Source organism: Cherax quadricarinatus, chromosome 100 (genome assembly GCF_038502225.1).
Source record: "Cherax quadricarinatus isolate ZL_2023a chromosome 100, ASM3850222v1, whole genome shotgun sequence".
NCBI lineage: Eukaryota > Metazoa > Arthropoda > Malacostraca > Decapoda > Parastacidae > Cherax > Cherax quadricarinatus.
This window is the reverse complement of record NC_091391.1, coordinates 6,477,163-6,501,648: the sequence shown is the minus strand read 5'-3', so window position 1 is coordinate 6,501,648 and position 24,486 is coordinate 6,477,163. Positions and strand designations below refer to the sequence as shown.

Sequence of the window (24,486 nt, the reverse complement as noted above, 5' to 3'; positions counted from 1 at the left end):
TGTGTGTGATGTGTGTTGTGTGTGTTGTGTGTGATGTGTGTTGTGTGTGATGTGTGTTGTGTGTGATGTGTGTTGTGTGTGATGTGTGTTGTGTGTGATGTGTGTTGTGTGTGATGTGTGTTGTGTGTGATGTGTGTTGTGTGTGATGTGTGTTGTGTGTGTGTGATTGTGTGTGTGATTGTGTGTGTGATGTGTTGTTTGTGTGTGATTGTTGTGTGTGATTGTGTGTGTGATGTGTGATTGTTGTGTGTGATTGTGTGATTTTGTGTGATGTGTGATTGTTGTGTGTGTGATTGTGTGTGTGATGTGTGTGTGATTGTGTGTGATTGTTGTGTGTGTGTGATGTGCGATTGTTGTGTGCGTGTGTGATGTGTGTGATCGTTGTGTGTGTGTGATCGTTGTGCGTGTGATCGTTGTGCGTGTGATCGTTGTGTGTGTGAGATTGTTGTGTGTGTGTGTGTGTGTGATCGTTGTGTGTGATGTGTGTGATTGTTGTGTGTGTGAGATTGTTGTGTATGTGTGTGTGTGTGTGTGTGATCGTTGTGTGTACTCAACTATTTGTGGTTGCAGGGGTCGAGTCATAGCTTCTGGCCCCGCCTTTTCAGTGATTGCTACTAGGTCCTCTCTCTCCCTGCTCCATGAGCTTTATCATACCTCGCCTTAAAACTATGTATGGTTCCCGCCTCCACTACGTCACTTTCTAGGCTATTTCACGGCCTGACTACTCTATGACTGAAGAAATACTTCCTAACATCCCTTTGATTCATCTGAGTCTTCAACTTCCAATTGTGACCTCTTGTGTCTGTGTCCCTTCTCTGGAACATCCCGTCTTTGTCCACCTTGTCTATTCCGCGCAGTATTTTATATGTCGTTATCATGTCTCCCCTGACCCTCCTGTTCTCCAGTGTCGTCAGGCCGATTTCCCTCAACCTTTCTTCGTAGGACAATCCCCGTAGCTCTGGGACTAGTCTTGTTGCAAACCTTTGCACTTTCTCTAATTTCTTGACGTGCTTGACTAGGTGTGGATTCCAAACTGGTGCTGTATACTCCAGTATGGGCCTGACGTAGATGGTATACAGAGTCTTAAACGAATCCTTACTGAGGTATCGGAACGCTATCCGTAGGTTTGCCAGGCGCCCGTATGCTGCAGCAGTTATCTGATTGATGTGTGCCTCAGGAGATATGCTCGGTGTTATACTCACCCCCAGATCTTTTTCCTTGAGTGAGGTTTGCAGTCTTTGGCCATCTAAACTATATTGTGTCTGCGGTCTTCTTTGCCCTTCCCCAATCTTCATGACTTTGCATTTGGCAGGGTTAAACTCAAGGAGCCAGTTGCTGGACCAGGCTTGTAGCCTGTCCAGGTCACTTTGTAGTCCTGCCTGATCCTCATCCGATTTGATTCTTCTCATTAACTTCACATCATCTGCAAACAAAGACACTTCTGAGTCTTTCCCTTCCGTTATGTCGTTCACATATACCAAGAACAGCACAGTTCCTAGGACTGACCCCTGTGGGACCCCGCTTGTCACAGGCGCCCATTCTGACACCTCGTCACGTACCATGACTCGTTGTTGCCTCCCTGTCAGGTATTCTCTGATCCATTGCAGTGCCTTTCCTGTTATGTGTGCCTGATCCTCTAGCTTTTGCAGTAACCTCTTGTGAGGAACTGTGTCGAAGGCCTTCTTGCAGTCCAAAAAAATGCAGTCGAACCACCCCTCTCTCTCTTGTCTTACTTCTGTCACCTTGTCATAAAACTCGAGTAGGTTTGTGACACAGGATTTTCCTTCCCAGAAACCGTGCTGGTGTGTGTGTGTGTGTGTGTGTGTGTGTGTGTGTGTGTGTGTGATGTGTGTGTGTGATTGTTGTGTGTGTGATTGTTGTGTGTGTGATCGTTGTGTGTGTACTCACCTAATTGTGGTTGCAGGGGTCGAGATTCAGCTCCTGTGTGTGTGATTGTGTGTGTGATTGTGTGTGTGATTGTGTGTGTGATTGTGTGTGTGATTGTGTGTGTGAGATTGTGTGTGTGTGATTGTGTGTGTGTGATTGTGTGTGTGTGATTGTGTGTGTGTGATTGTGTGTGTGTGATTGTGTGTGTGTGATTGTGTGTGTGTGATTGTGTGTGTGAGATTGTGTGTGTGATTGTGTGTGTGTGATTGTGTGTGTGTGATTGTGTGTGTGTGATTGTGTGTGTGTGATTGTGTGTGTGTGATTGTGTGTGTGTGATTGTGTGTGTGTGATTGTGTGTGTGAGTGTGTGTGTGAGTGTGTGTGTGTGTGTGTGTGTGTGTGTGTGTGTGTGTGTGTGTGTGTGTGTGATCGTTGTGTATTCACCTAGTTGGGGTCGAGTCCTAGTTCTGGCCCCGCCTCTTCACTGATCGCTACTAGGTCACTCTCCCTGAACCGTGTGCTTTATCGTACCTCTGCTTAAAGCTATGTATGGATCCTGCCTCCACTACATCGCTTCCCAAACTATTCCACTTACTACTCTGTGGCTGAAGAAATACTTCCTAACATCCCTGTGACTCATCTGTGTGTGATGTGTTTGTGTATGTGTGTTTGTGTGTGATCGTTGTGTGTTATTGTGTGTGTGTGTGTGTGTGTGTGTGTGTACTCACCTATTTGTACTCACCTATTTGTGGTTGCAGGGGTCGAGTCTTAGCTCCTGGCCCCGCCTCTTCACCGGTTGCTACTGGGTCCTCTCTCTCCCCGCTCCATGAGCTTTATCAAACCTCGTCTTAAAACTGTGTATGGTTCCTGCCTCCACTACTTCATTGTCTAGGCTATTCCCCTGCCTGACAACTCTGACTGAAGAAATACTTCTTAATATCTCTGACTCATTTGTGTCTTCTACTTCCAATTGTGGCCTCTTGTCCTCCAGTGTCGTCAGGCCGATTTCCCTTAATCTTTCTTCATAGGACATTCCCCTTAGCTCTGGAACTAACCTTGTCGCAAACCTTTGTACTTTCTCTAGTTTCTTGACGTGCTTTATCAAGTGCGGGTTCCAAACAGGTGCTACATACTCCAGTATGGGCCTGACATACACGGTGTACAGTGTCTTGAACGATTCCTTATTAAGGTATCGGAATGCTGTTCTCAGGTTTTTCCAGGCGCCCATATGCTGCAGCAGTTATCTGATTGATGTGTGCTTCCGGAGACATGGTGTTATACTCACCCCAAGATCTTTCTCCTTGAGTGAGGTTTGCAGTCTTTGGCCACCTAGCCTATACTCTGTCTGTGGTCTTCTGTGCCCTTCCCCTATCTTCATGACTTTGCATTTGGCAGGATTAAATTCGAGAAGCCATTTGCTGGACCAGGTGTCCAGTCTGTCCAGGTCCCTGAAACCGTGCTGGTTGTCAAATATACACTTGTTTCTTTCCAGGTGCCCCACCACTCTCCTCCTGATGATCTTCTCCATGACCTTGCATACTATACACGTTAGTGATACAGGTCTGTAGTTTAGTGCCTCATGTCTGTCTCCCTTTTTAAAAATTAGGACTACATTTGCCATTTTCCATACCTCAGGGAGTTGCCCAGTTTCAAATGATGTGTTGAAGATCTTTGTTAATGGCTCACACAATATCTCTGCTCCCTCTTTAAGGACCCACGGAGAGATGTTGTCTGGTCCCACCGCCTTTGAGGTGTCAAGTTCGCATAGCAGCTTCTTCACCTCCTCCTTGGTTATATGTACCTCATCCAGCACTTGCTGGTGTGCCCCCCTGTTCTGATTTCTTGGAGTCCTACTGGTTTCCACTGTAAATACCTCTTTAAATCTTGTGTTGAGCTCCTGACAAACCTCTCGGTCGTTTCTTGTGAATTCCCCATCACCCTTCCTCAGTCTGATTACCTGGTCCTTGACTGTTGTTTTCCTCCTGATGTGGCTGTACAACAGCTTTGGGTCAGTCTTTACTTTTGATGCTATGTCATTTTCATATTGTCTCTGAGCCTCCCTTCTTATCTGTGCATATTCGTTTCTGGCTCTTTGGCTGATTTCTTTATTTTCCTGAGTTCTCTGTCTTCTGTACCTTTTCCATTCTCTAGTACACCTAGTTTTTGCCTCCCTACACCTTTGGGTGAACCAAGGACTCGTTATGTTCTTCCCATTATTTCTGTTTCCCTTGGGAACAAACCTCTCCTCTGCCTCCTTGCATTTTGTTGCTACATGTGTGATTGTGTGTGATTGTGTGTGTGATTGTGTGATTGTGTGTGATTGTGTGTGTGTGATCGTTGTGTGTGTACTCACCTAATTGTGGTTGCAGGGGTCGAGACTCAGCTCCTGGCCCCGCCTCTTCACTGATCGCTACTAGGTCCTCTCCCTCTCTGCTTCCTGAGCTATGTCATACCTCTTCTTAAAACTATGTATGGTTCCTGCCTCCACTACTTCACTTGCTAGGCTATTCCACTTCCTGACGACTCTATGACTGAAGAAATACTTCCTAACGTCCCTGTGACTCGTCTGAGTCTTCAGCTTCCAGTTGTGACCCCTTGTTTCTGTGTCCCCTCTCTGGAACATCCTATCTCTGTCCACCTTGTCTATTCCCCGCAGTATCTTGTATGTCGTTATCATGTCTCCCCTGACCCTTCTGTCCTCCAGTGTCGTCAGTCCGATTTCCCTCAACCTTTCCTCGTGCTTGACCAGGTGTGGTTTCCAGACTGGTGCTGCATACTCCAGTATGGGCCTAACATACACAGTGTACAGTGTCTTGAACGATTCCTTATTAAGGTATCGGAACACTATTCTCAGGTTTGTCAGGCGCCCATATGCTGCAGCAGTTATCTGGTTGATGTGTGCCTCAGGAGATGTGCTCGGTGTTATACTCGCCCCAAGATCTTTCTCCTTGAGTGAGGTTTGCAGTCTTTGTCCACCTAGACTGTACTCTGCGGTCTTCTTTGCCCTTCCCCGATCTTCATGACTTTGCATTTGGCAGGGTTGAATTCAAGAAGCCAGTTGCTGGACCAAGTGTCCAGCCTGTCCAGGTCTTTGTAGTTCTGTCTGGTCCTCATCTGTCCCGGGACTGGACCTATTATCCTAGGTTAGCCACCCAGGATAACTCAAAAAGTCAGTGCGTCATCGAGGATTGTCTGTCTTATTTCCATTGTAGTCCTTCTACTTTGTTCCCCTGGATGCCACCCACACTTGTCACCTAACACCCAGGTACCTACTAGCTTGCTAGGTGAACGGAACAACTGGTGTAAGGAAACACGCCCATTGCTTCCACCCTTGCCGGGGATTGAACCACGGACAATCAGCGTATGAAGTGAAAGTGTTGTCTACCAGGCCACGGGCCGCCATACACATCCAGGTTGATCAGTCGTAGAGAATTCTTGGGTGTCTTAAATTGGATGAAAAATAGGCTTGAAGTTAGTACGATGGGTATAATAACTTCAAAAAGGGGGTTGAGAGAGTAAGCCAGTGATAGTCCTCGGTCAGATCACCAAACATTTCCAGCTGTGGGAAGATCCACGTCACAACACACTGTCTTGTTCCTGGTAAACCTTACCAAACCTAACCTACCAAAAAGTTCCAGCCTTGTGTTATATAACTAAGACCCACGTCTGGAAACACTAGTCATATTTCCTGACGAACCTAGCCTTAAAACTTGATCAACTACGCCTGATAGTCATCAAACTAGCGTGTAGAAATCAATCACACTAACAAATAGTCTGTATTTGTTATACCAAGTGTTTGTGTCTAGCTTAGTTGGCAGCATCCTCGTTCCTCAGGAGATAGACGATGGACTTAGGCAGCCAGAGATCATCACTCACAGCTTCAACGAAGAGGTAAAATTTGTGTAAACTTGACGGGTGGAAATGGTGTACTAGCCACAATAGTTGAGAAGAAACCCACTCTGCAGAGCACGTTTTATTTGCACGACGTTTCGATCCGTGAGGATCTTGGTCAAGAATAAAAAAAGGGACAATACCGTGACTGGAACGATACACAAATAACCCGCACATGGAAGAGAGGAGCTTACCACGACGTTTCGGTCCGATTTGGGCCGAAACGTCGTCTTAAGCTCCTCTTCTATGTGCAGGTTGTCTCTCTTCAAGATCCTAGCAGATCGAAATGTTGTTGCAGTAAAAGCGTGTTTTGTAGCGTTCTTCACTTGTTCTTCCTCATTCCTTCATAACAATGCCTATCTCTCAACTAACTTTCTCACCTCTAGGGAGGTGCCGGTGTGGGGCTCTTGATCCACTGAACTGGATGTATCCTCCCTTTACATATCAACCTAAATTCTTCCTTGTGACTTAGTAATTGATCAAAACGTAACGTCTCGTGTATCTGCGGGATATTAGACCAGTCTTCAGGACTGTCTTAGACCAGTCTTCAGGACTGTCTTAGACCAGTCTTCAGGACTGTCTTAGACCAGTCTTCAGGACTGTCTTAGACCAGTCTTCAGGACTGTCTTAGACCAGTCTTCAGGACTGTCTTAGACCAGTCTTCAGGACTGTCTTAGACCAGTCTTCAGGACTGTCTTAGACCAGTCTTCAGGACTGTCTTAGACCAGTCTTCAGGACTGTCTTAGACCAGTCTTCAGGACTGTCTTAGACCAGTCTTCAGGACTGTCTTAGACCAGTCTTCAGGACTGTCTTAGACCAGTCTTCAGGACTGTCTTAGACCAGTCTTCAGGACTGTCTTAGACCAGTCTTCAGGACTGTCTTAGACCAGTCTTCAGGACTGTCTTAGACCAGTCTTCAGGACTGTCTTAGACCAGTCTTCAGGACTGTCTTAGACCAGTCTTCAGGACTGTCTTAGACCAGTCTTCAGGACTGTCTTAGACCAGTCTTCAGGACTGTCTTAGACCAGTCTTCAGGACTGTCTTAGACCAGTCTTCAGGACTGTCTTAGACCAGTCTTCAGGACTGTCTTAGACCAGTCTTCAGGACTGTCTTAGACCAGTCTTCAGGACTGTCTTAGACCAGTCTTCAGGACTGTCTTAGACCAGTCTTCAGGACTGTCTTAGACCAGTCTTCAGGACTGTCTTAGACCAGTCTTCAGGACTGTCTTAGACCAGTCTTCAGGACTGTCTTAGACCAGTCTTCAGGACTGTCTTAGACCAGTCTTCAGGACTGTCTTAGACCAGTCTTCAGGACTGTCTTAGACCAGTCTTCAGGACTGTCTTAGACCAGTCTTCAGGACTGTCTTAGACCAGTCTTCAGGACTGTCTTAGACCAGTCTTCAGGACTGTCTTAGACCAGTCTTCAGGACTGTCTTAGACCAGTCTTCAGGACTGTCTTAGACCAGTCTTCAGGACTGTCTTAGGTCAGTCTTCAGGACTGTCTTAGGTCAGTCTTCAGGACTGTCTTAGGTCAGTCTGTCCAGGACTGTCTTAGACCAGTCTGTCCAGGACTGTCTTAGACCAGTCTTCAGGACTGTCTTAGGTCAGTCTGTCCAGGACTGTCTTAGACCAGTCTGTCCAGGACTGTCTTAGACCAGTCTGTCCAGGACTGTCTTAGACCAGTCTGTCCAGGACTGTCTTAGACCAGTCTGACCTTCCAGCGTCCCTTCAAGCTACTGAAGAGCTCTGGAGTCAAGGAAACGGAGCCATCCCCCCTTTCCATAAACCTAAACCACATTAACCCACCGGGTTTAGCCTTCCCAGAAGGTTTAACATCAACAAGCGTACTGACAGAGATAAGACTCCTTATGTAGATTTAACGCCTAGTTCTCATTCTAATACGACTCCTTAGGGTTTAGTGTTTCTACAAGATAATGATAATCATAATAATGATAATAGTAGTCAAAATAATCACAATACTGATAATGGTGATGGAACAAGCTGAAATATCTCTTGGCAACCAAACTTACGACTTATTAACGATTTTGTAACCATTTCTCCCCTCAAGGAAGGTTCCTTGATGTTGGTGAGGGGCTCTTGATTTAGGGAATTGGATCTGTGCTCCAGTTCCCCTAATTAAGCCTGAATGCCTTCCACATCCCCCCCCCCAGGCACTGTATAATCCTCCGGGTTTAGCGCTTCCCCCTTGATTATAATATAATAATAATGTAACCATTTCTTAAATTCTATTCAGCTCTACCCATGTGGGTTTACCGCTTAATTATTATAATCTTAAATCTCTGTACAGAATATTTAACCGGTGACTTAAATAATTCAGACGTTGAGGGGAAACTAATGTATTTATAATATTTATTTTTTAACCCACGAAATTCCTGTAATGATCTTGGAATGTTTATATTGTAATGTTTATATTGTGTAATGTTTATATTGTATTTATATTGATGTGTAATGTTTATTCTTGTTTATATTGATGTGTAATTTTTATATTGATGTGTAATGTTTATATTGATGTGTAATGTTTATATTGATGTATGTAATGTTTATATTGATGTGTAATGTTTATATTGATGTGTAATGTTTATATTGATGTATGTAATGTTTATATTGATGTATGTAATGTTTATATTGATGTATGTAATGTTTATATTGATGTATGTAATGTTTATATTGATGTATGTAATGTTTATATTGATGTATGTAATGTTTATATTGATGTGTAATGTTTATATTGATGTGTAATGTTTATATTGATGTGTAATGTTTATATTGATGTGTAATGTTGATGTATGTAATGTTTATATTGATGTATGTGTTTATATTGATGTATGTAATGTTTATATTGATGTGTAATGTTTATATTGATGTATGTAATGTTTATATTGATGTGTGTAATGTTTATATTGATGTGTGTAATGTTTATATTGATGTGTAATGTTTATATTGATGTGTAATGTTTATATTGATGTGTAATGTTTATATTGATGTGTAATGTTTATATTGATGTGTAATGTTTATATTGATGTGTAATGTTTATATTGATGTATGTAATGTTTATATTGATGTATGTAATGTTTATATTGATGTATGTAATGTTTATATTGATTTATGTAATGTTTATATTGATGTGTAATGTTTATATTGATGTATGTAATGTTTATATTGATGTATGTAATGTTTATATTGATGTGTAATGTTTATATTGATGTGTAATGTTTATATTGATGTATGTAATGTTTATATTGATGTATGTAATGTTTATATTGATGTATGTAATGTTTATTTGTATGTTTATATTTGTGTGTAACGTTTATATTGGTGTGTTTGTATTATGTAATGTTAATATTGATGTGTGTGTCATGTTTATATCAGTGTATGTCATGTTAATATTGATGTGTATGTCATGTTTATATCGGTGTATGTCATGTTAATATTGATGTGTATGTCATGTTTATATCGGTGTATGTCATGTTAATATTGATGTGTATGTCATGTTTATATCAGTGTATGCCATGTTAATATTGATGTGTATGTCATGTTTATATCAGTGTATGTCATGTTAATATTGATGTGTATGTCATGTTTATATCGGTGTATGTCATGTTAATATTGATGTGTATGTCATGTTTATATCGGTGTATGTCATGTTAATATTGATGTGTATGTCATGTTTATATCAGTGTATGCCATGTTAATATTGATGTGTATGTCATGTTTATATCAGTGTATGTCATGTTAATATTGATGTGTATGTCATGTTTATATCAGTGTATGCCATGTTAATATTGATGTGTATGTCATGTTTATATCAGTGTATGCCATGTTAATATTGATGTGTATGTCATGTTTATATCAGTGTATGCCATGTTAATATTGATGTGTATGTCATGTTTATATCAGTGTATGCCATGTTAATATTGATGTGTATGTCATGTTTATATCAGTGTATGCCATGTTAATATTGATGTGTATGTCATGTTTATATCAGTGTATGCCATGTTAATATTGATGTGTATGTCATGTTTATATCAGTGTATGCCATGTTAATATTGATGTGTATGTCATGTTTATATCAGTGTATGCCATGTTAATATTGATGTGTATGTCATGTTTATATCAGTGTATGCCATGTTAATATTGATGTGTATGTCATGTTTATATCAGTGTATGTCATGTTAATATTGATGTGTATGTCATGTTTATATCGGTGTATGTCATGTTAATATTGATGTGTATGTCATGTTTGTTCCATGTTAATATTAACATTATCTTCCAGTTCTTCACTATGGCGGCGCTGTGCCTGGCCTCTGCCTTCGCTTTTTTCTGTTGTCCTATCTTCCTGGAGCGTCCTCAACAGTAACGTAAGTACCTTGACACTACCTTGGTACCTCCTTCACACTACCCTGGTAGCTCCTTGACACTACCCTGGTAGCTCCTTGACACTACCCTGGTACCTCCTTGACACTACCCTGGTAGCTCCTTGACACTTCCTTGATACCTCCTTCACACTACCCTGGTAGCTCCTTGACACTACCCTGGTAGCTCCTTGACACTACCCTGGTACCTCCTTGACACTACCCTGGTACCTCCTTGACACTACCCTGGTAGCTCCTTGACACTACCCTGGTAGCTCCTTGACACTACCCTGGTACCTCCTTCACACTACCCTGGTAGCTCCTTGACACTACCCTGGTAGCTCCTTGACACTACCCTGGTAGCTGCTTGACACTACCCTGGTACCTCCTTGACACTACCCTGGTACCTCCTTGACACTACCCTGGTACCTCCTAGACACTACCCTGGTACCTCCTTGACACTACCCTGGTACCTCCTTGACACTACCCTGGTAGCTCCTTGACACTACCCTGGTACCTCCTTGACACTACCCTGGTAGCTCCTTGACACTACCTTGGTACCTCCTTGACACTACCCTGGTAGCACCTTGACACTACCCTGGTACCTCCTTGACACTACCCTGGTAGCTCCTTGACACTACCCTGGTAGCTCCTTGACACTACCCTGGTAGCTCCTTGACACTACCCTGGTAGCTCCTTGACACTACCCTGGTAGCTCCTTGACACTACCCTGGTAGCTCCTTGACACTACCCTGGTAGCTCCTTGACACTACCCTGGTAGCTCCTTGACACTACCCTGGTAGCTCCTTGACACTACCCTGGTAGCTCCTTGACACTACCCTGGTACCTCCTAGACACTACCCTGGTAGCTCCTTGACACTACCCTGGTACCTCCTTGACACTACCCTGGTACCTCCTTGACACTACCCTGGTAGCTCCTTGACACTACCCTGGTAGCTCCTTGACACTACCCTGGTAGCTCCTTGACACTACCCTGGTAGCTCCTTGACACTACCCTGGTAGCTCCTTGACACTACCCTGGTACCTCCTTGACACTACCCTGGTAGCTCCTTGACACTACCCTCGTAGCTCCTTGACACTACCCTGGTACCTCCTTGACACTACCCTGGTACCTCCTTGACACTACCCTGGTAGCTCCTTGACACTACCCTGGTAGCTCCTTGACACTACCTTGGTAGCTCCTTGACACTACCCTGGTAGCTCCTTGACACTACCCTGGTAGCTCCTTGACACTACCCTGGTACCTCCTTGACACTACCCTGGTAGCTCCTTGACACTACCCTGGTACCTCCTTGACACTACCCTGGTACCTCCTTGACACTACCCTGGTACCTCCTAGACACTACCCTGGTAGCTCCTTGACACTACCCTGGTACCTCCTTGACACTACCCTGGTAGCTCCTTGACACTACCCTGGTAGCTCCTTGACACTACCCTGGTAGCTCCTTGACACTACCCTGGTAGCTCCTTGACACTACCCTGGTAGCTCCTTGACACTACCCTGGTAGCTCCTTGACACTACCCTGGTAGCTCCTTGACACTACCCTGGTAGCTCCTTGACACTACCCTGGTACCTCCTTGACACTACCCTGGTACCTCCTTGACACTACCCTGGTACCTCCTAGACACTACCCTGGTAGCTCCTTGACACTACCCTGGTACCTCCTTGACACTACCCTGGTACCTCCTTGACACTACCCTGGTAGCTCCTTGACACTACCCTGGTACCTCCTTGACACTACCCTGGTAGCTCCTTGACACTACCCTGGTACCTCCTTGACACTACCCTGGTAGCTCCTTGACACTACCCTCGTAGCTCCTTGACACTACCCTGGTACCTCCTTGACACTACCCTGGTACCTCCTTGACACTACCCTGGTAGCTCCTTGACACTACCCTGGTAGCTCCTTGACACTACCTTGGTAGCTCCTTGACACTACCCTGGTACCTCCTTGACACTACCTTGGTACCTCCTTGACACTACCCTGGTACCTCCTTGACACTACCCTGGTAGCTCCTTGACACTACCCTGGTAGCTCCTTGACACTACCTTGGTACCTCCTTGACACTACCCTGGTAGCTCCTTGACACTACCCTGGTAGCTCCTTGACACTACCTTGGTAGCTCCTTGACACTACCCTGGTACCTCCTTGACACTACCCTGGTAGCTCCTTGACACTACCCTGGTACCTCCTTGACACTACCCTGGTACCTCCTTGACACTACCCTGGTACCTCCTTGACACTACCCTGGTACCTCCTAGACACTACCCTGGTACCTCCTTGACACTACCCTGGTACCTCCTTGACACTACCCTGGTACCTCCTTGACACTACCCTGGTAGCTCCTTGACACTACCCTGGTAGCTCCTTGACACTACCCTGGTAGCTCCTTGACACTACCCTGGTAGCTCCTTGACACTACCCTGGTAGCTCCTTGACACTACCCTGGTAGCTTCTTGACACTACCCTGGTACCTCCTTGACACTACCCTGGTAGCTCCTTGACACTACCCTGGTAGCTCCTTGACACTACCCTGGTACCTCCTTGACACTACCCTGGTACCTCCTTGACACTACCCTGGTACCTCCTTGACACTACCCTGGTACCTCCTTGACACTACCCTGGTAGCTTCTTGACACTACCCTGGTAGCTCCTTGACACTACCCTGGTAACTCCTTGACACTACCCTGGTACCTCCTTGACACTACCCTGGTAGCTTCTTGACACTACCCTGGTAGCTCCTTGACACTACCCTGGTAGCTCCTTGACACTACCCTGGTACCTCCTTGACACTACCCTGGTAGCTCTTTGACACTACCCTGGTACCTCCTAGACATTACCCTGGTACCTCCTAGACACTACCCTGGTAGCTCCTTGACACTACCATGGTAGCTCCTAGACACTACCCTGGTACCTCCTTGACACTACCCTGGTAGCTCCTTGACACTACCCTGGTAGCTCCTTGACACTACCCTGGTACCTCCTAGACACTACCCTGGTACCTCCTTGACACTACCCTGGTAGCTTCTTGACACTACCCTGGTAGCTCTTTGACACTACCCTGGTAGCTCCTTGACACTACCCTGGTAGCTCCTTGACACTACCCTGGTACCTCCTAGACACTGCCCTGGTACCTCCTTGACACTACCCTGGTAGCTCCTAGACACTACCCTGGTACCTCCTTGACACTACCCTGGTAGCTCCTTGACACTACCCTGGTACCTCCTAGACACTACCCTGGTAGCTCCTAGACACTACCCTGGTAGCTCCTAGACACTACCCTGGTACCTCCTTGACACTACCCTGGTAGCTTCTTGACACTACCCTGGTAGCTCCTAGACACTACCCTGGTACCTCCTTGACACTACCCTGGTACCTCCTTGACACTACCCTGGTACCTCCTTACACTACCCTGGTACCTCCTTACACTACCCTGGTAGCTCCTAGACACTACCCTGGTAGCTCCTTGACACTACCCTGGAAGCTCCTTGACACTACCCTGGTACCTCCTTGACACTACCCTGGTACCTCCTTACACTACCCTGGTAGCTTCTTGACACTACCCTGGTAGCTCCTTGACACTACCCTGGTACCTCCTTGACACTACCCTGGTAGCTCCTAGACACTACCCTGGTACCTCCTTGACACTACCCTGGTACCTTCTTACACTACCCTGGAAACTCCTTGACACTACACTGGTAGCTCCTAGACACTACCCTGGTACCTCCTTACACTACCCTGGTAGCTTCTTGACACTACCCTGGTAGCTTCTTGACACTACCCTGGTACCTCGTTGACACTACCCTGGTAGCCCCTTGACACTACCCTGGTAGCTCCTTGACACTACCCTGGTAGCTCCTTGACACTACCCTGGTAGCTCCTTGGTACCTCCTTGACACTACCCTGGTAGCTCCTTGACACTACCCTGGTACCTCCTTGACACTACCCTGGTAGCTCCTTGACACTACCTTGGTACCTCCTTGACACTACCCTGGTAGCTCCTTGACACTACCTTGGTACCTCCTTGACACTACCCTGGTAGCTCCTTGACACTACCTTGGTACCTCCTTGACACTACACTGGTACCTCCTTGACACTACCTTGGTACCTCTTTGACTACCCTGGTAGCTCCTTGACACTACCTTGGTACCTCCTTGACACTACCCTGGTAGCTCCTTGACACTACCCTGGTAGCTCCTTGACACTACCCTGGTAGCTCCTTGACACTACCCTGGTAGCTCCTTGACACTACCCTGGTAGCTCCTTGACACTACCCTGGTACCTCCTTGACACTATCCTGGTACCTCCTTGACACTACCCTGGTAGCTCCTTGACACTACCCTGGTACCTCCTTGACACTATCCTGGTACCTCCTTGACACTACCCTGGTAGCTCCTTGACACTACCCTGGTAGCTCCTTGACACTACCCTGGTACCTCCTTGACACTACCCTGGTAGCTCCTTGACACTACCCTGGTAGCTCCTTGACACTACCCTGGTAGCTCCTTGACACTACCCTGGTAGCTCCTTGACACTTCCCTGGTAGCTCCTTGACACTACCCTGGTAGCTCCTTGACACTACACTGGTAGCTCCTTGACACTACACTGGTAGCTCCTTGACACTACCCTGGTAGCTCCTTGACACTACCCTGGTAGCTCCTTGACACTACCCTGGTAGCTCCTTGACACTACCCTTGTAGGTCCTTGACACTACCCTGGTAGCTCCTTGACACTACCATGGTAGCTCCTTGACATTACCCTGGTAGCTCCTTGACACTACCCTGGTAGCTCCTTGACACTACCCTGGTAGCTCCTTGACACTACCCTGGTAGCTCCTTGACACTACCCTGGTAGCTCCTTGACACTACCCTGGTAGCTCCTTGACACTACCCTGGTACCTCCTTGACACTACCTTGGTACCTCCTTGACACTACCCTGGTAGCTCCTTTACACTACCCTGGTACCTCCTTGACACTACCCTGGTACCTCCTTGACACTACCCTGGTAGCTCCTTGACACTACCTTGGTACCTCCTTGACACTACCCTGGTAGCTCCTTGACACTACCCAGGTACCTCCTAGACACTACCCTGGTACCTCCTAGACACTACCCAGGTACCTCCTGGACACTACCCTGGTACCTCCTAGACACTACCCTGGTAGCTCCTAGACACTACCCAGGTACCTCCTTGACACTACCCAGGTACCTCCTAGACACTACCCTAGTAGCTCCTAGACACTACCCAGGTACCTCCTTGACACTACCCTGGTACCTCCTAGACACTACCCTGGTAGCTCCTTGACACTACCCTGGTACCTCCTAGACACTACCCTGGTACCTCCTAGACACTACCCTGGTACCTCCTAGACACTACCCAAATACCTCCTAGACACTACCCAGGTACCTCCTAGACACTACCCAGGTACCTCCTAGACACTACCCAGGTACCTCCTAGACACTACCCAGGTACCTCCTAGACACTACCCTGGTACCTCCTTGACACTACCCAGGTACCTCCTAGACACTACCCAGGTACCTCCTAGACACTACCCAGGTACCTCCTAGACACTACCCAGGTACCTCCTAGACACTACCCTGGTACCTCCTTGACACTACCCAGGTACCTCCTAGACACTACCCAGGTACCTCCTAGACACTACCCTGGTACCTCCTAGACACTACCCAGGTACCTCCTAGACACTACCCAGGTACCTCCTAGACACTACCCAGGTACCTCCTTGACACTACCCAGGTACCTCCTAGACACTACCCAGGTACCTCCTAGACACTACCCAGGTACCTCCTAGACACTACCCAGGTACCTCCTAGACACTACCCAGGTACCTCCTAGACACTACCCAGGTACCTCCTAGACACTTATCTCTGCCACTTTACCCTTGATATTAGAAATCACGAAAGCACTTCCTAGTTTACTCTTTTCCAAAGTAATTGTTCTGCATATATATATATATATATATATATATATATATATATATATATATATATATATATATATATATATATATATATATATATATATATAATGTTTGTGGGGGTGGGGTAGGGGGCTGAGTGGATTAGTGTGGGGGGCTGCCAGGACAACTTAGCTATTTCCACTCTGCCCATGGTACCCTCTGCCCATGGTACCCTCTGCCCATGGTACCCTCTGCTTCCATCAACAACAACAAAATGTCTATTCCTCTTGCAACTCCCAGGATATCATCATTATAATAATAATTATATAATAATTACATAATTATTAGCGTACTTTGTGCCAAATGCTGGGTTAATACTTTCTTCTGTTGCCAGGGTTAAGAAACAGTGTTGATGTGTGTAAGATTGTCTGGAGTATGTAAATTATTTCCGGTACGAGCACCGAGGCCAGAGACCTCAGACATCTTCCGCCTTACGTATATTATAATAATAATCTTTATTTCTACCAGTACATGTACAAGGTATACCAGTACATGTACAAGGTATACCAGTACATGTACAAGGTATACAAGCACATGTACAAGGTATACCAGTACATGTACAAAGTATACCAGTACATGAACAATGTATACAAGTACATGTACAAGTTATACCAGTACATGTACAAGGTATACCAGTACATGTACAAGGTATACAAGTACATGTACAATGTATACAACTACATGTACAAGGTATACCAGTACATGTACAAGGTATACCAGTACATGTACAAGGTATACCAGTACATGTACAAGGTATACCAGTACATGTACAAGGTATACCAGTACATGTACAAGGTATACCAGTACATGTACAAGGTATACAAGTACATGTACAAGGTATACAAGTACATGTACAAGGTATACCAGTACATGTACAAGGTATACAAGTACATGTACAAGGTATACAGATCATAGCTGACATCAGTGACATACTACTATATAGAAAGTCCCTTGTTATGCTGAGCATTTCCCGCAAATTAGGTCAGTTTTGTCCCAGGATGTGACCCACACCAGTCCACTAACACCCAGGATGTGACCCACACCAGTCCACTAACACCCAGGATGTGACCCACACCAGTCCACTAACACCCAGGATGTGACCCACACCAGTCCACTAACACCCAGGATGTGACCCACACCAGTCCACTAACACCCAGGATGTGACCCACACCAGTCCACTAACACCCAGGATGTGACCCACACCAGTCCACTAACACCCAGGATGTGACCCACACCAGTTCACTAACACCCAGGATGTGACCCACACCAGTCCACTAACACCCAGGATGTGGCCCACACCAGTCCACTAACACCCAGGATGTGGCCCACACCAGTCCACTAACACCCAGGATGTGGCCCACACCAGTCCACTAACACCCAGGATGTGACCCACACCAGTCCACTAACACCCAGGATGTGACCCACACCAGTCCACTAACACCCAGGATGTGACCCACACCAGTCCACTAACACCCAGGATGTGACCCACACCAGTCCACTAACACCCAGGATGTGACCCACACCAGTCCACTAACACCCAGGATGTGACCTACACCAGTCCACTAACACCCAGGATGTGACCCACACCAGTCCACTAACACCCAGGATGTGACCCACACCAGTCCACTAACACCCAGGATACGACCCCCACCAGTCCACTAACACCCAGGATGTGACCCACACCAGTCCACTAACACCCAGGATGTGACCCACACCAGTCCACTAACACCCAGGAATCGACCCACACCAGTCCACTAACACCCAGGATGTGACCCACACCAGTCTGCTAACACCCGGGATGTGACCCACACCAGTCAACTAACACCCAGGATGCCACCCACACCAGTCCACTAACACCCAGGATACGACCCACACCAGTCCACTAACTCTCAGGGTGTGACCCACCAGTTCACTAACACCTAGGATGTGACCCACACCAGTCCACTAACACCCAGGGTGCCACCCACACCAGTCCACTAACATCCAGGATGTGACCCACATCAGTCCACTAACACCCAGGATGCGACCCACACCAGTCCACTAACACCCAGGATGCGACCCACACCAGTCCACTAACACCCAGGATGCCACCCACAGCAGTCCACTAACACCCAGGATGCCACCCACAGCAGTCCACTAACACCCAGGATGCCACCCACACCAGTCCACTAACACCCAGGATGCCACCCACACCAGTCCACTAACACCCATGTATCCATTTTACTGCTAGGTGAACAGGGACAGCAGGTGTCTCATGGAAACACGTCCTTATGGTTTTCAGCCGTACTGAGGATCGAATCACAGACCTCGGTGTGTGAGGCGAGTGCGCTAGCGATCCAGCTACGGTCTAGTCTTCTTGCATTCCTGCAAACACTACCGTCATCATCTCTGAGTATTTCTGTTAGGGATTCTTCAGTTTAATATCTTAATTATGCATCCCATACCTATCCTGTGGGCGGTAGTCGAGGGATTACAGAGTGAGGGACTGTCTGTGAGAGCTGTGGACCCATTATGTACCTCTAATGTTGAGGTACAGTCACTGGAACCATTATGTACCTCTGTAATGTTGAGGTACAGTCCCTGGAACCATTATGTACCTCTGTAATGTTGAGGTACAGTCCCTGGAACCATTATGTACCTCTGTAATGTTGAGGTACAGTCCCTGGAACCATTATGTACCTCTGTAATGTTGAGGTACAGTCCCTGCACCCATTATGTACCACTAACGTTAAGGTACAGTCCCTGGAGCCATTATGTACCTCTGTAATGTTGAGGTACAGTCCCTGGAACCATTATGTACCTCTGTAATGTTGAGGTACAGTCCCTGGAACCATTATGTACCTCTGTAATGTTGAGGTACAGTCCCTGGAACCATTATGTACCTCTGTAATGTTGAGATACAGTCCCTGGAACCATTATGTACACACACACAAACACACACACACACAGTGTAAGGAGGCAAAAACAAAGTGCAATAGAGAATGGAAAAAGTACAGAAGGCAGAGAACACACGAAAATAGGGAGATCAGTCGCAGAGCCAGGAATGAGTACGCACAGGTAAGGAGGGAGGCCCAGCGACAGTATGAAAATGACATAGCATCGAGAATCAAGACTGACCCGAAACTGTTGTATAGCCACATCAGGAGGAAGACAACAGTCAAAGACCAGGTGATCAGATTAAGGACAGAAGGTGGAGAACTCACAAGAAATGATCAGGAGGTATGTGAGGAGCTGAACAGGAGATTTAAGGAAGTTTTTACAGTAGAGACAGGAAGGGCTGTGGGAAGACAGCACAGAAGGGAACATCAAGAGGGAATATACCAACAAGTGTTGGATGACATACGAACAACTGAGGAGGAGGTGAAGAAGCTCTTAAGTGACCTTGACACCTCAAAGGCGATGGGACCGGACAACATCTCCCCATGGGTCCTTAGAGAAGGAGCAGAGATGCTGTGTGTGCCTCTAACCACAATCTTCAACACATCCCTTAAAACTGGGCAACTACCTGAGAAATGGAAGACAGCTAATGTAGTCCCCATATTTAAGAAAGGAAACAGAAACGAGGCACTAAACTACAGACCTGTGTCTCTGACATGTATTGTGTGCAAAGTCATGGAGAAGATTATCAGGAGGAGAGTGGTCGAACACCTGGAAAGGAACAAGATTATAAATGAAAACCAGCATGGGTTCATGGAAGGCAAATCTTGTATCACAAACCTCCTGGAGTTTTATGACAAGGTAACAGAAGTAAGACACGAGAGAGAGGGTTGGGTAGATTGCGTTTTCCTAGACTGCAGGAAGGCCTTTGACACAGTTCCCCACAAGAGATTAGTGCAGAAGCTGGAGGATCAGGCACACGTAAAAGGAAGGGCACTGCAGTGGATAAGGGAATACCCGATAGGGAGGCAGCAACGAGTCATGGTACGTGAAGAGGTATCACAGTGGGCGCCTGTTACGAGCGGGGTCCCACAGGGGTCAGTTCTAGGACCAGTGCTATTTTTGATATATGTGAACGACATGATGGAAGGAATAGACTCTGAAGTGTCCCTGTTCGCAGATGACGAAGTTGATGAGAAGAATTAAATCGGACGAGGAAGAGGCAGGACTGCAAAGAGACCTGGAGAGGCTGGACATGTGGTCCAGTAACTGGCTTCTCGAATTCAATCCAGCCAAATGCAAAGTCATGAAGATTGGGGAGGGGCAAAGAAGACCGCAGACAGAGTATAGGCTAGGTGGACAAAGACTACAGACCTCACTCAGGGAGAAAGACCTTGGGGTGACCATAACACCGAGCACATCACCGGAGGCACACATCAACCAAATAACCGCTGCAGCATACGGGCGCCTGGCAAACCTGAGAATAGCGTTCCGATACCTTAATAAGGACAAATAGGTGCAACAGGGACAAGGGGTCACAACTGGAAGCTGGACTCAGACGAGTCACACGTTAGGAAGTATTTCTTCAGTCATAGAGTTGTCACAAGTGGAATAGCCTAGCAAGTGAAGTAGTGGAGGCAGGAACCATACATAGTTTTAAGAAGAGGTATGACAAAGCTCAGGAAGCAGAGAGAGAGAGAGGATCCAGTAGCGATCAGTGAAGAGGCGGGGCCAGGAGCTGAGTCTCGACAATTAGGTGAGTACAATTAGGCGAGTACACACACTCATACACACACACACACATACACACACACACACACACACCCACACACACTCATACACACTCATACACACACACACACATACACACACACACACACACACACACACACACACACACACACACACACATACACATACACCCATACACACACACCCATACACACACACACACACACACACATACACCCATACACATACACACACATACATACACATACACACACATACACACACATACACACACAAAGTCATGAAGATTGGGGAAGGGCAAAGAAGGCCGCAGACGGAGTACAGTCTAGGGGGTCAGAGACTACAAACCTCACTCAAGGAAAAAGATCTTGGGGTGAGTATAACACCAGGCACATCTCCTGAAGCGCACATCAACCAAATAACTGCTGCAGCATATGGGCGCCTAGCAAACCTCAGAACAGCATTCCGACATCTTAATAAGGAATCGTTCAGGACCCTGTACACGTATACGTTAGGCCCATATTGGAGTATGCGGCACAGTTTGGAACCCACACCTAGCCAAGCACGTAAAGAAACTAGAGAAAGTGCAAAGGTTTGCAACAAGACTAGTCCCAGAGCTAAGAGGTATGTCCTACGAGGAGAGGTTAAGGGAAATCAACCTGACGACACTGGAGGACAGGAGAGATAGGGGGGACATGATAACGACATACAAAATACTGAGGGGAATTGACAAGGTGGACAAAGACAGGATGTTCCAGAGATTGGACACAGTAACAAGGGGACACAGTTGGAAGCTAAAGACACAGATGAATCACAGGGATGTTAGGAAGTATTTCTTCAGCCACAGAGTAGTCAGTAAGTGGAATAGTTTGGGAAGCACATCCATACATAGCTTTAAGCAGCTCACGGCTCGGGGAGAGTGACTATACGATCATACAGGAGCTCGGACTACACTAGGTGATACAACTAGGTGAGTACACAGGAGCAGACCCCTGCAAATAGGTGAGCACACACAACTACACGCAACGCGCGCGGGATACACTACACACACACACACACCAGGCAGAACTACAAAGGGATCTGGACAGGCTGCAGACCTGGTCCAGCAATTGGCTCCTGGAGTTCAATCCCACCAAGTGCAAAGTCATGAAGATTGGGAAAGGGCAAAGAAGACCGCAGACGGAGTACAGTCTAGGGGGCCAGAGACTACAAACCTCACTCAAGGAAAAAGATCTTGGGGTGAGTATAACACCAGGCACATCTCCTGAAGTGCACATCAACCAAATAACTGCTGCAGCATATGGGCGCCTAGCAAACCTCAGAACAGCATTCCGACATCTTAATAAGGAATCATTCAGGACCCTGTACACCGTGTACGTTAGGCCCATATTGGAGTATGCGGCACCAGTTTGGAACCCACACCTAGCCAAGCACGTGAAGAAACTAGAGAAAGTGCAAAGGTTTGCAACAAGACTAGTCCCAGAGCTAAGAGGTATGTCCTACGAGGAGAGGTTAAGGGAAATCAACCTGACGACACTGGAGGACAGGAGAGATAGGGGGGACATGATAACGACATACAAAATACTGAGAGGAATTGACAAGGTGGACAAAGACAGGATGTTCCAGAGATTGGACACAGTAACAAGGGGACACAGTTGGAAGCTGAAGACACTGATGAATCACAGGGATGTTAGGAATTATTTCTTCAGCCACAGAGTAGTCAGTGAGTGGAATAGTTTGGGAAGCGATGCAGTGGAGGCAGGATCCATACATAGCTTTAAGTAGAGGTATGATAAAGCTCACGGCTCAGGGAGAGTGACCTAGTAGCGATCAGTGAAGAGGCGGGGCCAGGAGCTCGGACTCGACCCCCGCAACCTCAACTAGGTGAGTACAACTAGGTGAGTACACAGTTAGTTTAATATGTTTATTATGCACCCCATACCCATCCTGTGGGCGGTAGTCACCACATACCCATCCTGTGGGCGGTAGTCAAAAGATTACAGAGGTACATAATTGGTCCAGGGACTGGGCCTCAAAGTTTTGATAGCTGAGCAAGTTACAGAGGTAATGAACTCACAATTTACAAAGGTAATGAACTCACAATTTACAAAGGTAATGAACTCACAATTTACAAAGGTAATGAACTCCAGGTAAGTCTGGTCACAATCATGACAAGTTACAAAGGTATTTACAGTTTACAGAGGTACGTAATGGGTCCAGGGACTGGGCCCCCAAAGTTTTGATAGCTGAACTAGGTACAAAGGTAATGAGCTCACAAGTTACAAAGGTAATGAATACTGTAAGAAAGGTTACTTACGTTTATACTTTGGCTACAATCATGAACAAATTATAGTGTAATGAGCAATTCACACTTCCACACCCGGTCACAACTGTAATGAGTTATTGGTGCAAATATTGATTGTTGAGTCACACACACACACCACACACACACACACACATGGAGAAGACAGACAGGAGATCCCAGACCCAGGAAGAAGATCTAATACAGCCTCCCTCACAACTTTCTATAGAAGCCTCCCAACCAGGTCAACCCCAGTGCAACCAAACACTCTAAATCAAAACACCCATGCCACATCCAATGCCCCCACCCACTACATTACAAACTTCACCCCCACAGCAACAACCCATAGTTCCTTACCAGGTCTCCCACTTCCCCAACCCCAATATACTTCCCAGACCACAGTCTTAGAAAAGAAGTTGAAGGTGTGGTATACAAATGCAGATGGAATAACAAACAAGTATGAGGAGTGGCACGAAAGAATCAAAGAGACATCCCCAGACATAATAGCACTCACAGAAACAAAACTCACCAGAATAATAACAGATTCAATCTTTCCATCCGGATATCAAATCTTCAGGAAAGACAGAGGGAGGAGAGGGGGAGGAGGAGTTGCACTGCTCATTAAAAACCAGTGGGGTTTTGAGAAAATGGAAGGAATGGATGGCATGGGCGAAAGGGACTACTTAGTAGGAACAATCCAGTCTGAGGGACATAAGGTGATAATTGCAGTAATGTACAACCCACCACAGAACTGCAGGAGGCCAAGAGAAGAATACGATGAGAGCAACAGAGCAATGATCAACACACTAGCCGAGGTGGCCAGGAGAGCACACATGGGGGGAGCAAAGTTACTAGTTATGGGTGATTTCAATCACAAGGAGATTGACTGGGAAAACCTGGAGCCCCATGGGGGTCCCGAAACATGGAGAGCCAAGATGATGGATGTGGTACTGGAGAACCTCATGCATCAACATGTTAGAGACACTACCAGAGAGAGAGGAGAGGATGAACCAGCAAGGTTGGACCTTGTATTCACCATGAGTAGTTCGGACATCGAGGGTATCATGTATGAAAGGCCCCTGGGAGCTAGTGATCATGTGGTTCTGTGCTTCGACTACATAGTTGAGCTCCAAGTGGAGAGAGTAGCAGGAATAGGCTGGGAAAAACCAAACTACAAAAGGGGGAACTACTCAGGCATGAGGAACTTCCTTCAAGACATTCAGTGGGAGAGGGAACTGACAGGAAAACCAGTACAAGAAATGATGGACTATGTAGCAACAAAATGCAAGGAGGCAGAGGAGAGGTTTGTTCCCAAGGGAAACAGAAATAATGGGAAGAACAGAACGAGTCCTTGGTTCACCCAAAGGTGTAGGGAGGCAAAAACTAGGTGTAATAGAGAATGGAAAAGG

At 46.5% G+C, this 24,486-nt stretch overlaps 1 long non-coding RNA gene across 1 annotated transcript in view; it reads left to right on the top strand.

Moving 5' to 3' along the window:
• Window positions 1-24,486, top strand: part of LOC128704704 (uncharacterized) — a 63,960-nt gene that overhangs the window by 20,876 nt on the left and 18,598 nt on the right. Inside the window, exon 2 of the long non-coding RNA XR_008409578.2 lies at window positions 10,070-10,154. This is a non-coding gene — a long non-coding RNA (uncharacterized lncRNA). The remainder of the gene's footprint in view (window positions 1-10,069; window positions 10,155-24,486) is intronic.